The sequence below is a fragment of the Carassius auratus genome, unplaced genomic scaffold (assembly GCF_003368295.1).
Source record: "Carassius auratus strain Wakin unplaced genomic scaffold, ASM336829v1 scaf_tig00216727, whole genome shotgun sequence".
Classification (NCBI taxonomy): domain Eukaryota; kingdom Metazoa; phylum Chordata; class Actinopteri; order Cypriniformes; family Cyprinidae; genus Carassius; species Carassius auratus.
This window is the reverse complement of record NW_020528709.1, coordinates 433,322-447,379: the sequence shown is the minus strand read 5'-3', so window position 1 is coordinate 447,379 and position 14,058 is coordinate 433,322. Positions and strand designations below refer to the sequence as shown.

At 37.0% G+C, this 14,058-nt stretch overlaps 2 long non-coding RNA genes across 2 annotated transcripts; both read right to left on the bottom strand.

Annotated features, from left to right (window-relative positions):
• Positions 1-6,814: 6,814 nt before the first annotated feature.
• Positions 6,815-7,367, bottom strand: LOC113098890 (uncharacterized). The gene is made up of 3 exons (XR_003289214.1): positions 7,142-7,367; positions 7,011-7,012; positions 6,815-6,948 (listed from the first exon to the last, which is right to left on the bottom strand). It is a non-coding gene; the product is annotated as an uncharacterized LOC113098890 (long non-coding RNA).
• Positions 7,368-13,205: 5,838 nt separating this feature from the next.
• LOC113098891 (uncharacterized) lies at positions 13,206-13,747 on the bottom strand. Its single transcript, XR_003289215.1, has 3 exons — positions 13,609-13,747; positions 13,478-13,479; positions 13,206-13,415 (listed from the first exon to the last, which is right to left on the bottom strand). It is a non-coding gene; the product is annotated as an uncharacterized LOC113098891 (long non-coding RNA).
• Between the last annotated feature and the right edge of the window lie 311 nt (positions 13,748-14,058).

The following is a 14,058-nucleotide window of genomic DNA, read 5'->3' as shown; positions in this document are numbered from 1 at the left end:
TCTTATTTGAATTTTTAGAATGCATTATCTTCTTGTTGATACATCAGTTCACATTTACAACTCTGATGCATGCACATTTATATTTGATATTTGAACAAGATATTTAATTGGCCTAATTGAACTATGGCCTGATCCAGGCCTAATAGTGAAAACCTACCTGAAATATTCGTGAAATCTTCTCAGCACGCATATCATCTTCTTTAAGCGTCACTCTTTTGTTTCCGTGGTAAAGCACGTATGTGTCCATTTTCTCGGATTTTTATGGTCAAGGCTAACGTTAACGTTATGTGGCTGCTGGGCATGCGCACATTAATGTAGTTGTATTCGCTGAAGCTTGATCGCGCGCGAGAGCTTTACTTCCGGTGTTGTGTCGCAGTCGGTTCCCCCTATGTTTCCCTTTCTTTTACGGTCTATGATGTTTCCGTGGCTTAGTTTAGCGTTCCAGCTGCGCAAACCATAAATAGCGCAAACAGCGTTTAGAGCAGGAACGTGTGCTCGTTTCCGCTTATCTTTTTGTCATCTTATAATTTTTATATATTTAGGTAGATATTGATCACAGGATCAAAATAAAGGTTTGGAAGGCTTTGCTGACTGTAGGCTACATTAAATCAAATAAATGTACAAAGTAATTGTACCTCTAACAAGTATATATTTTTTTAAGTGTGTCTATCATCCATAATGCACAGTGAGAAGGAGAGTTTGAGCGACCAACAACTATTTAAGGAACACAGCTGGAGAAGTGCTGAAGTTAGTTGAGCCTCAGAAAACCTCATATTCAATAACGTGTGAGCGTTCACTGCATGGATGGGGCACGAGCATATATAAGCATTTAAAATGCATATACAGTTGAAAGCTTACCCCTTTTGACTTATTGTTAATGTTTAATGTAAGAATTTCTATACCAACAGTTGGATCGACTGTATTGATGCAAACTATTAAACTTTTCTCTCGCTCTCTTTTTTTTTTTTTGTTTTGAATTGAAAGTTGGGCTGTCATTTATGTGATTCGTGTAATTCATAATTATTGTGGGGACAATAAAATTTTTCTGTCTTGCATTTTCAACATATTAGGAATACAACTTAAATGGAATGGGTGCATATAGCCTACTTTAAAATGAAAATATTTTTTTGCAGTTCAGATTGATTACTTTACAAAAAAAAACTTTTTTAAATTTATTTAGTTCCTTTACCAAAATCACAGTGGTCTGGTCTTAATATTTTCAAAACAATAGTTCCCCTAATGTTCTAAATATGAGTATGGCCTTGTTTGGTATAAATAAAAAACTTAGTTGAAAAAAATCACCAGAAACAATGATACAGAGAAAGAGGAAAAAACAGTTTTCAATTATTTTTATTTTTCAATAAAGAAAATTGTGAAATTAATTTAAATAATTAATATTAATCATAATTTTATTGGTAATACCATTACATGCCTAGGACATGCCAGATATGTCGCCAGCTGGTAAATCGAGAAATTACCAAAAAGTACCAAGCCATGTGTTAACTGGGAATAAATCTATTACATTTCGTACTGTTTTATGGGCAGGATTTGTTTGTATTTATATATATATATATATATATATAGAGAGAGAGAGAGAGAGAGAGAGAGAGAGAGAGAGAGAGAGAGAGAGAGAGAAAATTTAGTATGAGTGGTCTTTTGTAGTAATATGAGATATTATATGTTGATCACACAGACTGTCTATTATAAAAAACGAAAACCTAACAATAAAAGTTTATTTTAGACACTTACTTTGCTTATTTGTGTACAATCTCTTATTAGTTGTACGTTTTTATGAAACTATAATGTAATGTGCAATGAAAAGTACAGGTGTAACTCTACAGGTTTATCTTTGTAAACAAAGCTATCAGATATGTAGAATTGTATTTAGAAATGTTTTGTCTTTTGTTTAACATTTTTATGAACAGTGCAAACAAAAGAGCAATTTTTTCATATTAAATTGCAAAACAATATAAATAAATAATAATAATAATAATAATAATAATAATAATAAGTTACCAACCAAGGTTTTTTTTTTTTTTTTTTTTTTTTTTTTTTAATAAAAAAACACCAGCACAAAAAACAACAATAAAAAACGATTGGTTTATAATGGTATGGAAATTGGAAACCATTACATTTTCTATTGTGTTTTGGGCAGAGTTCTATTGCTATGTAATAGAATGTAATCAGACTGAATAAACTTTTTTTGCACTAAAAATCTTTTTATATGCACTGTTTGTTCACTTCACTGGTTTGCACTCTATCTGCCATGTGCCTTGCTTTATTAAACTTTATTTTAAATTTTATTAGGCCTATATGAATGTTTTTTTTTTACATTCCCTTATTGTATAGCTGTATCTTATATTTTATATTTGATCTAGATTTTTAGGCTCTACTGTTAATGTTATCTGTATGCACCGGGGGTCTGAGAGTAACGCAATTTCAATTCTCTGTATGTATGTACTGTACATGTGGAAGAATTGACAATGAAGCCGACTTGACTTTATTAACTCTGCTTATTTTTTATAAACACACCTATTATCATGTATGTGTAGAAGGTCGTGTATCATCCGATCTTTCAATTATTCCATTTAATCTGGCAAACCAAAAACGAAATAACGAATCAATATTTAGTTTTTCTGTTTTTCTGTATGAACCAAATATGAAAAACTGACGTTTGTTTCATAGCTTTCAGCTCGAAACGGGAAATATAATAAACAAGGAAACCAAAACGAAATAATGGATCAAATTAACATTGTCTCAATTTTTCTTTATTTGTGTAGTAGGTCTAACTATTTCCCACGGTGACGTCCTGCTTGCTTTGCGCATGCGCAGTGGATAGTTTCAAAGGAGTAGGTCGCTGAGCGCCCAACCCATGATGGGTAACTCGCGAAGCACAAAGTTCCTCCGTGTTTTCTCAGCATTATATCTTAGAAAATACGAGGTTTGAGAAGTAAAAGGCGGGGCAACATTTAAAATATTTCAAAGTTAAATTTCATGCAAACAGATTTTAAAAGACCAGTTTCAGTCAAATATTTTATGCCTATAACAAAACCCAGTGTTAAAACAGAGCGCAAACAATTATATCTGGAACATTATATACTGTAGACTAACCAATATGCGCTCACTTCCGCGTATTCCTCGCGGGGATAAAGAACACGTTTTTGTTTAACGATCACAGGCATAGTTACAGTATGTCCAATAACAATACAACAAACTATAATAAAAATCAGATGGTTTAAATGTCCTTTGAAATCACGCCAACCACTTGTTTTGGTATGTGAGGCATTTTAAGTGATAATTAATTAAAACATTTATATTAGCAGATTATTTTATTACTAATGAGATCAATAAAAGCAACCAAAACGATATATATATATATATATATATATATATATATATATATATATATATATATATATATATATATATATATATATATATATATATATATATATTTCGTTTTGGTTTTAGGACAGCTTTGATTAAAGGATTTGATCCACTTCAAACGTTGACTACTTTATACAAACACACACACACACACACACACACACACACACACAGAGAGAGAGAGAGAGAGAGAGAGAGAGAGAGAGAGAGAGAGAGAACAAGTAGTTAGAATATAAATATTTAGAATATATAAAGAAAGTGTTTTTTTTTTATCTTACGTAGCCTAGATAGAAAACGAACAGAGAGCAAGTAGAGGGTCAAGTGTTTTCTTTATTTAAATGCAAACATGTAAACAAATATGTACAGAATTATTTAAAGTTACATATTTACATTATTTTTACAGTTACATTGTGTGACATAGGTAAGTAGTAGTTTTCAGATGTTTTTTTTTTTTTTTTTTTTTTATTGCAAGAAAAAAAGTTGTACAAATATACAAAAACACAGGGAAGCGAGATATACATACACTCCAATTAGAAGCAAACATAAAATAAAATAGACATTCTGGATTTGCATATAAAATTATAGTATTATTGATACATAAAAGTGCAAAAATAAACTTACATTCTTTTGGAAAAGTTGTCATAATACATCAAAAACTTGCTACTCTTTTTGTTCTTTGTAAGTCTAAGAGATGAAACAAGAGAGTCCAATTCCATAAGAAAAAGGGGGAAAGACAAAGGAGACTTAAGCCATTTCTGTTTATGAATGAAAAATTTTGCATTCAATATAAGAAAATTAACAACATATTCAACAGATAATAGCTTTGGATTTTCATAATAAAAGATAACATCTTTGAGGATAAAAGTGTGGGACACATTTGTAAGGTTAGAAATGTAGGTGCTTATGTCACCCCATAATTTGTTGGTAACACCGCAATCAAAAAACAGATGGGCAGCTGTTTCCTCCACAAAACCACAAAATGAGCATGATTCATCGACATTAGAATATTTTGAGATAGACAGATTAACGGGGTAAATTTTATGAAGGATTTTATAATGGATCTCCTTTACCTTATTAGAAATGCAAAATTTACTTGGCAGGAGCCAGGCCTTTCTCCAATTTATATTTGTTAAAAAGGAACCCCAATAGAATTTCCCTCTTGGAACAATCTTTCTTTTTGTCTGAAATATTTTGCGGATATGTCTGTTATTGCATTTCCGATCTAAAATACCAATACCCCCCAAACTTAAAGCCGGATAAACACTGTTGCCTTTACTGAATTTAAGGTGACTTGAAATTAACTGAGTTAAACCTACTGGGATGGCTCTCATCAAATTATTATATTCCTTTGGTGGGACTGGAAAATTATGAAGATTCATAAATTGTTCGTAAGTTAGAATATTACCAGACTTGTCAAACACAGATAGAATAGAGTTCAAGTTATTATTAAACCATCTAGGGAAAAAAAGTGATTTATTTCTAACCGTTATATCAGCATTATTCCAAAGGAGAACTTTATGGGGGGAGAATCCATGGACAAAACACAATTTCCAGGAAAGAAGACATTGATGGTGGAAGTTAGATAAGGAAATAGGTAACTTACCAGGCAGAAAATTACATTTCAGTAAGAAAGATAGGCCACCAAGTTGGTCAAATATCTTATTTGGGATAAAAAACCACATTGACATTGGATTTGCAAGGCATCTTTTCAGCCAGTTTACTTTAAAGGTGTTTACAGTGTCTGCAAAGTCCAAAAAATCAAGGCCACCTTCGCTTCTGGAGTTGGTAAGGACATCTCTTTTTAACTTGTACGGTCTATTTTTCCAGATAAAATCCAAAAATATTTTATTAATTTCCTTTATAGCTTTATCGTTGACAAACAAAGAAAGAGCAGAATATACAAAGTGAGAGAGCCCTTCAACTTTAGATAAAAGAACTCTACCATATAATGTAAGATCTCTCTGAAGCCAGATATTAAAGATCTGTTTCGTTTTTATAATTTTATCAGAAAAATTTAAATGATGTCTACTGATTACATTTCTACTGATATGAATTCCTAAATATTTTACACTTTTTTTAACTAGGATGCCTCCTAAGACTATAACATCCATATCGTGAATTGTCATAATTTCACATTTCGAAGTATTAAGTTTTAGACCTGAAGCACATGAGAATTGTTCAACCAAATCCAGAGCTTTTGGTAACTGACATTTGTCCTGCAAAAACAGCGTAGTGTCATCTGCTAGCTGTGATATTTTGAACTCTCTGTCAAAAATTGAGATTCCTTTCAAACTTTCATCTTGTTTAATTCTTAGACAGAGTAACTCTGTGGCTAAAAGAAATAAAAATGGGGAGATTGGACAGCCCTGTCTGACTCCACGATATATATTAAACCTCTTAGAAGTGTCAAAGTTCACAATTACTGAGCTGTTAATGCCTCTATAAAACATGGATACAGTCTCCATAAATGCTTTGCCAAATCCAAATAATTCTAGAGTACGAAAAAGAAATTTGTGTTCTATGGAGTCAAAGGCTTTATGAAAGTCGAGAAAAAGTATGAGACCATCAGAATGTATTAAATCGGAATAATCCAGCAAGTCCAGTACTAATCTTATGTTGTTAGAAATGTGACGGCCTTTCATGAAACCAGATTGAGATTCTGAAATTATATTGTCTAAACCATAACTTAATCTTTTAGCATAGACAGAGGCTAATATTTTATAGTCTAATGTTAACAGAGTAATAGGTCGCCAATTGTCGATTATTAAAGGATCCTTGTCTTGCTTGGGTATAAGAGAGATGACTCCCTGTTTCATAGTAGCCGTCATATCTCCCTGACTGATGCATTCATTATACATATGAAATAATGGTAATTTAATAAACTCCCAAAAATGAAGATAAAATTCTACCGAGAGCCCATCAATCCCAGGGGATCTACCTTTTTTCAATTTATGTAGAGCTTGCTTGATTTCATCAATTGATAAAGGGGAATCACAAATTTGACTATACTCTCGATCAATAACTTTAATATGGTGTTTAATTAAATCAATAAATTTCTCAGAAATATTATTGCTGAAATTAGAGGTATAAAGAGTGCTATAAAAGTTTGCAACAAAATCAGATATTACTTTTTGATCTTTAGAAATGACTCCATCAATGTTTAGTGCAGAGAGAGCTTTCCTCTGATCGTTCCTTTTTTCCAGGGCAAAAAAATAACTAGAATTGCTTTCCCCCTCCTCCAACCATTTAGCACGAGACCTTATATATGCCCCTTTAGCCAAATCTAAGTAGGCTTTATCAAGCTCCAAATTTAACTTTTTTATTTCTAAATGTTCTTCTTCTGTAATTTTACTTTTAGTCAATAATTCATTAAGTTTATTAACCAACTCTGAATCAGTTTGACATTTACTCTATGTAGAAATTTAGGCTGATTTGGCTGTTGCTACTGGAATGGTGGGTCCATTAAAACTCATTCAGTCATCAAGTACTTTTCCCAGTTTATTTGTGCTGACATATAGGAGTAGACATTTCACAGATGGCATTGATGGTAATTGTTGGTTTCTAAAACCCATAAACAAAACCATTAATAAAATACAAACACAATAGCAAACCTTAAATCATACATCTGAAATCAGCTTTAACAATCAAATGAGTATAACATTAAAGAGCTACTAAACATAACTAGAATTCAATATCATATCAAACACAATCATTTAAACTAAAACAAATCAAGAAGGAAACTTACATAATCAACAACGCAACGATTCCACACAAGCCATGTCTGAACAACAGCTTTTGGTTCAAACAAAAGGAGACTGAAACATAATTAGTAAGGGCCACAGGTGCTCTTTATCAAGACACAGTCAGCCAATCAGATCACAGCAGGATTTTCTACAGCCGCCCCCAAATATGTTAACATATTTGCATTTACAGAAAGTTCATGTGGTTGAATTATCAGAATCAGTCAATTCAGGAAGAACAATCAGACCGTTGACTGGACGAATTAAAGATTTCCCTTTGCTGAAAATCTCAGCAACTCTCACTCTTCCATCAGAACTTGGCAAAATCTTACTGACAGTCCCTATAGGCCAGTGTCCCCGAGGAAGCTGAGGTTCCACAATCATGACGATAGCAGAATGAGCTATAGGATTACCATCAAGTTCCCACTTTTGACGAGTCTGAAGACTTGGAAGATAATCTCGAACAAAACTGACCCAGAATCGATCCGCAAGAACTTGGCTGTGTCTCCACTTTCTACGGGTAAGTAGTTCTGAATCTGCATACATCACTTGAGGAAGAGATGCATCTCGCCGCCCCATCAGTAGGATATTTGGTGTGATTGGATCAGGGTCTGAAAGATTTGAAGATACATATCCAAGAGGTTTTGAGTTTAACAACTCCTCAATTTCAACGAGCACTGTATACAAAACTTCCTCTGAGACTACTTGTATTCCCAGAACTACTCGTAATGCCGTCTTAACAGACCGTATCTCTCTCTCCCAAGTACCTCCAAAATGGGGAGAATATGGCGGATTGAATGAGAATTTAATTTGCTGTTGGGCTAGTATCTCTTGGAAGGAAGGACTAAGCTGCGAAAATGCCTCCTGGAGTTCTCTTTCTCCTCCCTTGAAATTAGTTCCTTGATCAGATACTACTTCATAGGGCCTACCTCTACGGGCTACAAATCTTCGAAGAGCCAAGAGGAAACTCTCAGTATCCATACCAGAGAGGAGTTCTAAATGAAGACACCGTGTCGTCTGGCATTTGAATATAATGCCCCACCTCTTCTCATGTCGGCGACCTACTTTGATGGTTAAAGGCCCAAAACAATCCATACCTGTCGACCAAAAGGGGGGCTTATACAGGCGAAGTCTGGAAACTGGTAGATCAGCCATTCTAGGAACTGAAGGCACACCTTTCCACTTCCTGCATTCAAGACATGATCTCTGAATCTTCTTTATTAACTGTCGCCCTCTCAGAACCCAGTATTTCCGACGAAGCTGAGCGAACACTCTTTGTGGTCCTGGATGGCACAGAGTGGAGTCATAATCAGCAACCAAAAGTTTGGTAACATTATTCTTAGGATCTAAAACAATTGGATTAATAGATTCAAGATCCAAATCCTCACTCTGACGAAGTCGTCCACCCACTCTTATTAGCTCTGTAACGGGATCATACTCTGGTGCCAAACCAACTAAACGGCTGTGTGAGGGAGCTCCATGACCGTTTTTTAGCAGTTTATATTCCTCAGGGAAATCTTCCACCTGTGCTTGACGCAAAAGACATAATTCTGCTTGTGTTTGAGAAGGTTTAGTCTCAGCTCTTAAGTCCAAAGAGAGGTTCTCAACAGTTGCTTCAATCAACTCTGACCAGGTATTGAATTGAGATGCACCGTACTTGAGAGAGTTTACTGATGCTTGATTAAGTCCACAAAACAAAGGTTTTCTCAGCTCTGTCCCAACCTCCTCTGTTCTTAAGGCTGGAGATTTTGGCCATTGCTGATAGGGCAAATATAGAAAAGGTGGTCCTTGAAACCAAGAACTGGTTGCAGACAATTGATCAAGTCTCTTGCCTCGAGTGATGTCATCTGCTGGATTACTTACAGTGTCAACATATCTCCAGTGATCCGGTCTAGTATACTCAAGAATCTCCGTAATGCGGTTTGCCACAAAGATCTTGTACCGGCAGGATTCGGACTGGATCCAGGTCAACACAGTTGTGGAATCAGACCAAAGTGTCACCCTTTCAACATCCAAGGTGAGTTCCTTTTGCAACAGGTTCGCCAGCTGAGCCCTGGTCAGAGCAGCACATAGTTCCAAACGAGGAATAGAAATGGTCTTCTTTGGTGCTACCCTTGAACGAGCCATAACCAGAGATATAGAAATCTCACCATTTCCGTTTACCAGACGCAAATAGGAAACTGAACCATAGGCCTTTTCGGATGCGTCGCAGAATATGTGAAGCTCTCTGATGACTGGATCTTCCCAATTCGTTCTTGGACCATACCATCGAGGTACTTGGAGCTTGACCAAATCTGGCAACTCTCCTTCCCATGCCTTCCAAGCTGCCTTGATTCCCTCCGGGATATCTGGATTATCCCATCCTCTGTTAGGTTTCATCCATAATTGTTGCAGAAGAACTTTAGCACGTGTCGTGAATGGAATGATAAAACCCAGAGGGTCATACTGGCGAGCAAGTATACGATATATCACTCGCAAAGTTAGGACAGTATACTCCACTAGACGGTGCTTATAGCTCAAAGTATCCTGCAAGCAATGCCAACTTAATCCAAGAGTTCCCTCGCATGGATCTGTGCAGTCATGACTTAACCCCTGGTTGGTCTCTACTGAACGAGCTTCAACTGGATCATTTCTTCTCATGTTTCGCCACAAAAAACGTAGCAAAGGAGAATCAGAAGCCAGGAGACCAACTTGATGGAACATTGATCTAATGTCTCCACTTATCGCAACTTGATGTTCTCTAAACCGAAGTAAAACTCCAATCAAGGTAGGGCCTAGAACCGGTCCAGGTAACAAATAGGCATTTAAACTCTCTCCGTGATACTGATAGGAACAATTAAATACCACACGATGCTTGCCATTATGTTCTACAAGATGGTGGGGAATATACCAAGATTCGTCACTGAGATTAATCTCATTTAACTTTAGTTTCTTAACATATCCAGCTTCAATGAGCTTCTGAATCTCTTTCTCATAAATAGCTGCCTGTGCTGGATCCTTAGCTAGATGTCTCTCCATTCGACGCAAAGCCGGCATTACTGCCTCTTGAGATGCTTTAAGGACTGGTGCATTCTCAACTCAAAGTAAAGGAGTCGCATATCTTTTGATTCAGTTCATTTCTTCTAGCTTTGTTTTCTCGTCTAGACATTTGAGAGCTTTCTTATCTTGTTTAGACCGCAGAGCATGCTTTGGATTCTGAGAGAAAGGAATTACGTCAACTTGCCATAACTTCTCCACATCTTTATGCAACTGATCCATGGAGAGAGATGCCTGGAAGAAACACTGAGCCGTGGAATTAGTCTTCTCACCCAAGGAAGTAGGTCCATGTAGTACCCATCCCAGTCGAGTATGCAAAGCGGCTGGACTTCCAGGAGGACCAAAACGTACTCGCTCTTTGGAGCAAAGAAGGTGAGGATGATCAGATCCCACTAGTAACAAAGGTTTAACTCTCTGAAACTCCTCCAGAGGGAGGCCTCTTAGATGTTGGTAGCGTCTCTGTAGGACTTGCACAGGATAAGTTTGTTCAGGTAAGTCAATCATTTGAGCAGTAAATGCACCTTGTATCTGGTATTTACTTTGCTTGTGAGAAGCTGGAGATATGGTAAAAGAAACCGTTGCACCTTCAATTTTCTCTGTGTCTTGTCGAATGGTTCGAAGAACCAATGATTCTGCCGCCCCATGAAGACCTAAACTCTCTGCTGCAGAAGACATGAGCATAGTTCTCTCAGAACCATCATCTAGGATAGCATACGTCTCCAGAGTCTTTCCTTTGTGGCTCAGAACTACCCTCACAATTTTCAGAAGAACAGAGTTCGGACCACTTGATCGGCTCAAATAAAATATCCTAGAATCTGGTTTGCGAACATTTACTTCATGCAGTACTCCTAAGTGACGATCTTGACACAATGGACATTTTCCTCTTAAGTCACACTTAGATGATCTATGGGCCCAACCACATCTCCAACAACGATTATTGTCAATAATCCATTTCCGTTTGGCTGCCGTATCGAAGCTCTGAAATTCAGGACAATGACTGAGATGATGATCATTACTGCCACAGCTTGCACATGACGGTTTAAGGCCCTCCTTCTTGCCGTGTCGCAGAATTTCGTGGTTTGCAGTTTCAGAGTTCCTTTTTTGAGTTGGATCAACTTCTTGACTTATGCCATGAAGAAATGTAGCTGTGTGATATTGGGACTTGGTAGGCCTTGCTTCTCTTACCTGATACTTTTTCATACCTTTAGACTGTTCAAACACTTGGGTAGCTAGATTCTGACAATCTGATTCTTCTTCCAACCAAACTGAAAAATTCACCAAGTTGTAGGACTGGTCTGGTCGGGTGGTTTTGGCATATCTTGCAAAACTAGCAACCTGATGTGCTGGAAGTTTACTGAGTAACTGATGGACATGTGATGCACAGGATAATTCCTTTGCTCCTTCTTCATGATCCCAGGATTGAAGCATTCCCACAAGAGCTTGAACTCGTACAGCAAAGTCACCGAATCCACCAGAATCTCCTGAACGTACAGCGGGTAAGTTCTTAATTGTAGCAATCTCTCGCAGCACCAACTGGTGAGGTTGCCCATATCTTTTCTGAAGAGCTTTTAAGGCAGTAGTATAAGGCTGGGAATGATGGGCATAAGCCAAGGCCAGAAGTCGAGCTGCCTCCAACTTCAAATGATCAAGAAGAATATGATACTTGTATTGCTCAGTTTCCTCTGAGGGTAACAAATTCTTTAAAGCCATATTCAGCATGGCAAACTCATGGGGGTCATCACTCTTCAAATATGGAAATGAAAGTCTTTCAATACGGGCCGACCTGGAGGGATGTAGAGCTGTCATACTTGCGTGGGGCACATTCACGGGTGAATGAATAGACATATGCTGGTTAGGGACCATCATTTGCATTCCAATTGGGGATAATGCAGTTATTGGATTTACATCTCTTTGCTGCCCCTGCTCCAGAGGTGCTGATGCAGTGGTTATAACTCTGGGTATCAAAGGATTCTGATGAGACATAATTGAAGGATTATCTTGCTGCGGTACAGTACTAGTTGTCTGCTGTTCTAAAGAAGTTTGATGTGAATGACCAAGAGAAGCATAAGTAAATCCAGCTGATAAATCTCTAGTAGGCAATGTTGCAACCCTTGAAGGAACTGGCAGAACATTCTGGATATGAGCTGGATATAATACTGGATACGAATAATCAGGTAGATATGGAGGCCTTAAAAATCCTCCATTTGGAGGGAAAGTTGGCCAACTTGGAGGCATCCACTGGTGACCAGGCATACAGAATGCATTTCCCTGCATTTGATCAAGTGGCCAAAGGCTTTGGTCCCTTCCTACTTGTTGATCACTGGGATAAAAACTGGGATTCATTTGATGATGACTGACTGAAGATGAAAGACCATTACGTTGTTGCTGAGTTAAGCCTTCACCCATTACATTTGGATGCATTAAAGGTGGCCTGAGGTTATCTGGGAGTGGAACTGAGAGCCTAGTAGGCGAACATGGATCAGAAAGATGCTGGTGTTGTCTCTCTGATGGCCCTCTAGTGGTGACTGCTGAGGAAGTAGGCATTGAGGAGGTAGATGGCACATACTGAGATGGGGGCAAAGTATTTTGTCTCTGAACTTTTGATGGTGTAGAAAGCACATTATCCTGCTTGGTTTGATGTCGTCGCATACATTCACTCAACTCATCCACAATCGAATCTCTGGCGTTCATCTCATTTTGCTGGATCTCATCTTGCTGGTTTGCTTGTATGGGGATATGACCAGGGGATGCTTGAATAGAACTGCATTCAGAACCAGTAGAAAATGAAGAACTTCTTTTCCTTTGCATATCCTTCATCATGTGTCCCACATCCAACAACATTCCTTTCATTTGTTTAATCTCCTCAGACAAAGACTTCACCTCATTTTGAGTAGCAGTAATGGAAGCTCCCTGTGATGCAACCAAATGGCTCAAATCTTCTGGCTGGTGTGCCAATTGTCCAGCTGGATGCATTGAAGGATTTAACTGAGTCATCATATAATCTTCGTGCCATCTTGGAGGTTTTACAATCGTTGATGAACGTTTAGGTTTCACACAGTCATCCTCAGTCTCCATTCCAGTTGCCTCTCCGGCTCGAAGGACCATGTAGAAATTTAGGCTGATTTGGCTGTTGCTACTGGAATGGTGGGTCCATTAAAACTCATTCAGTCATCAAGTACTTTTCCCAGTTTATTTGTGCTGACATATAGGAGTAGACATTTCACAGATGGCATTGATGGTAATTGTTGGTTTCTAAAACCCATAAACAAAACCATTAATAAAATACAAACACAATAGCAAACCTTAAATCATACATCTGAAATCAGCTTTAACAATCAAATGAGTATAACATTAAAGAGCTACTAAACATAACTAGAATTCAATATCATATCAAACACAATCATTTAAACTAAAACAAATCAAGAAGGAAACTTACATAATCAACAACGCAACGATTCCACACAAGCCATGTCTGAACAACAGCTTTTGGTTCAAACAAAAGGAGACTGAAACATAATTAGTAAGGGCCACAGGTGCTCTTTATCAAGACACAGTCAGCCAATCAGATCACAGCAGGATTTTCTACACTCTTTTTAATTTCTTTACTTCTTACAACTGCTGTATGTCTGGCTTTATATTTAAAGAACTCCCATGTTTTTTTATAATCCCCATTTAAATCAGTAAATAATTCTTTGATAAGCTTGATGATACTATGATTAAACTGTTGATCTTTTAGCAAGGTATTATTAAATTTCCAGTAACCCCTGAGTCTCGGATTATCCTGGACGTCACTTATCTTTAAAAAAACTAACTTATGATCAGATAAGGGGGCAATGGTGTGAGAAATATCTTTTAAATAGCTAAGAATAGAAGAAGAAATTAAAAAAAAGTAAAT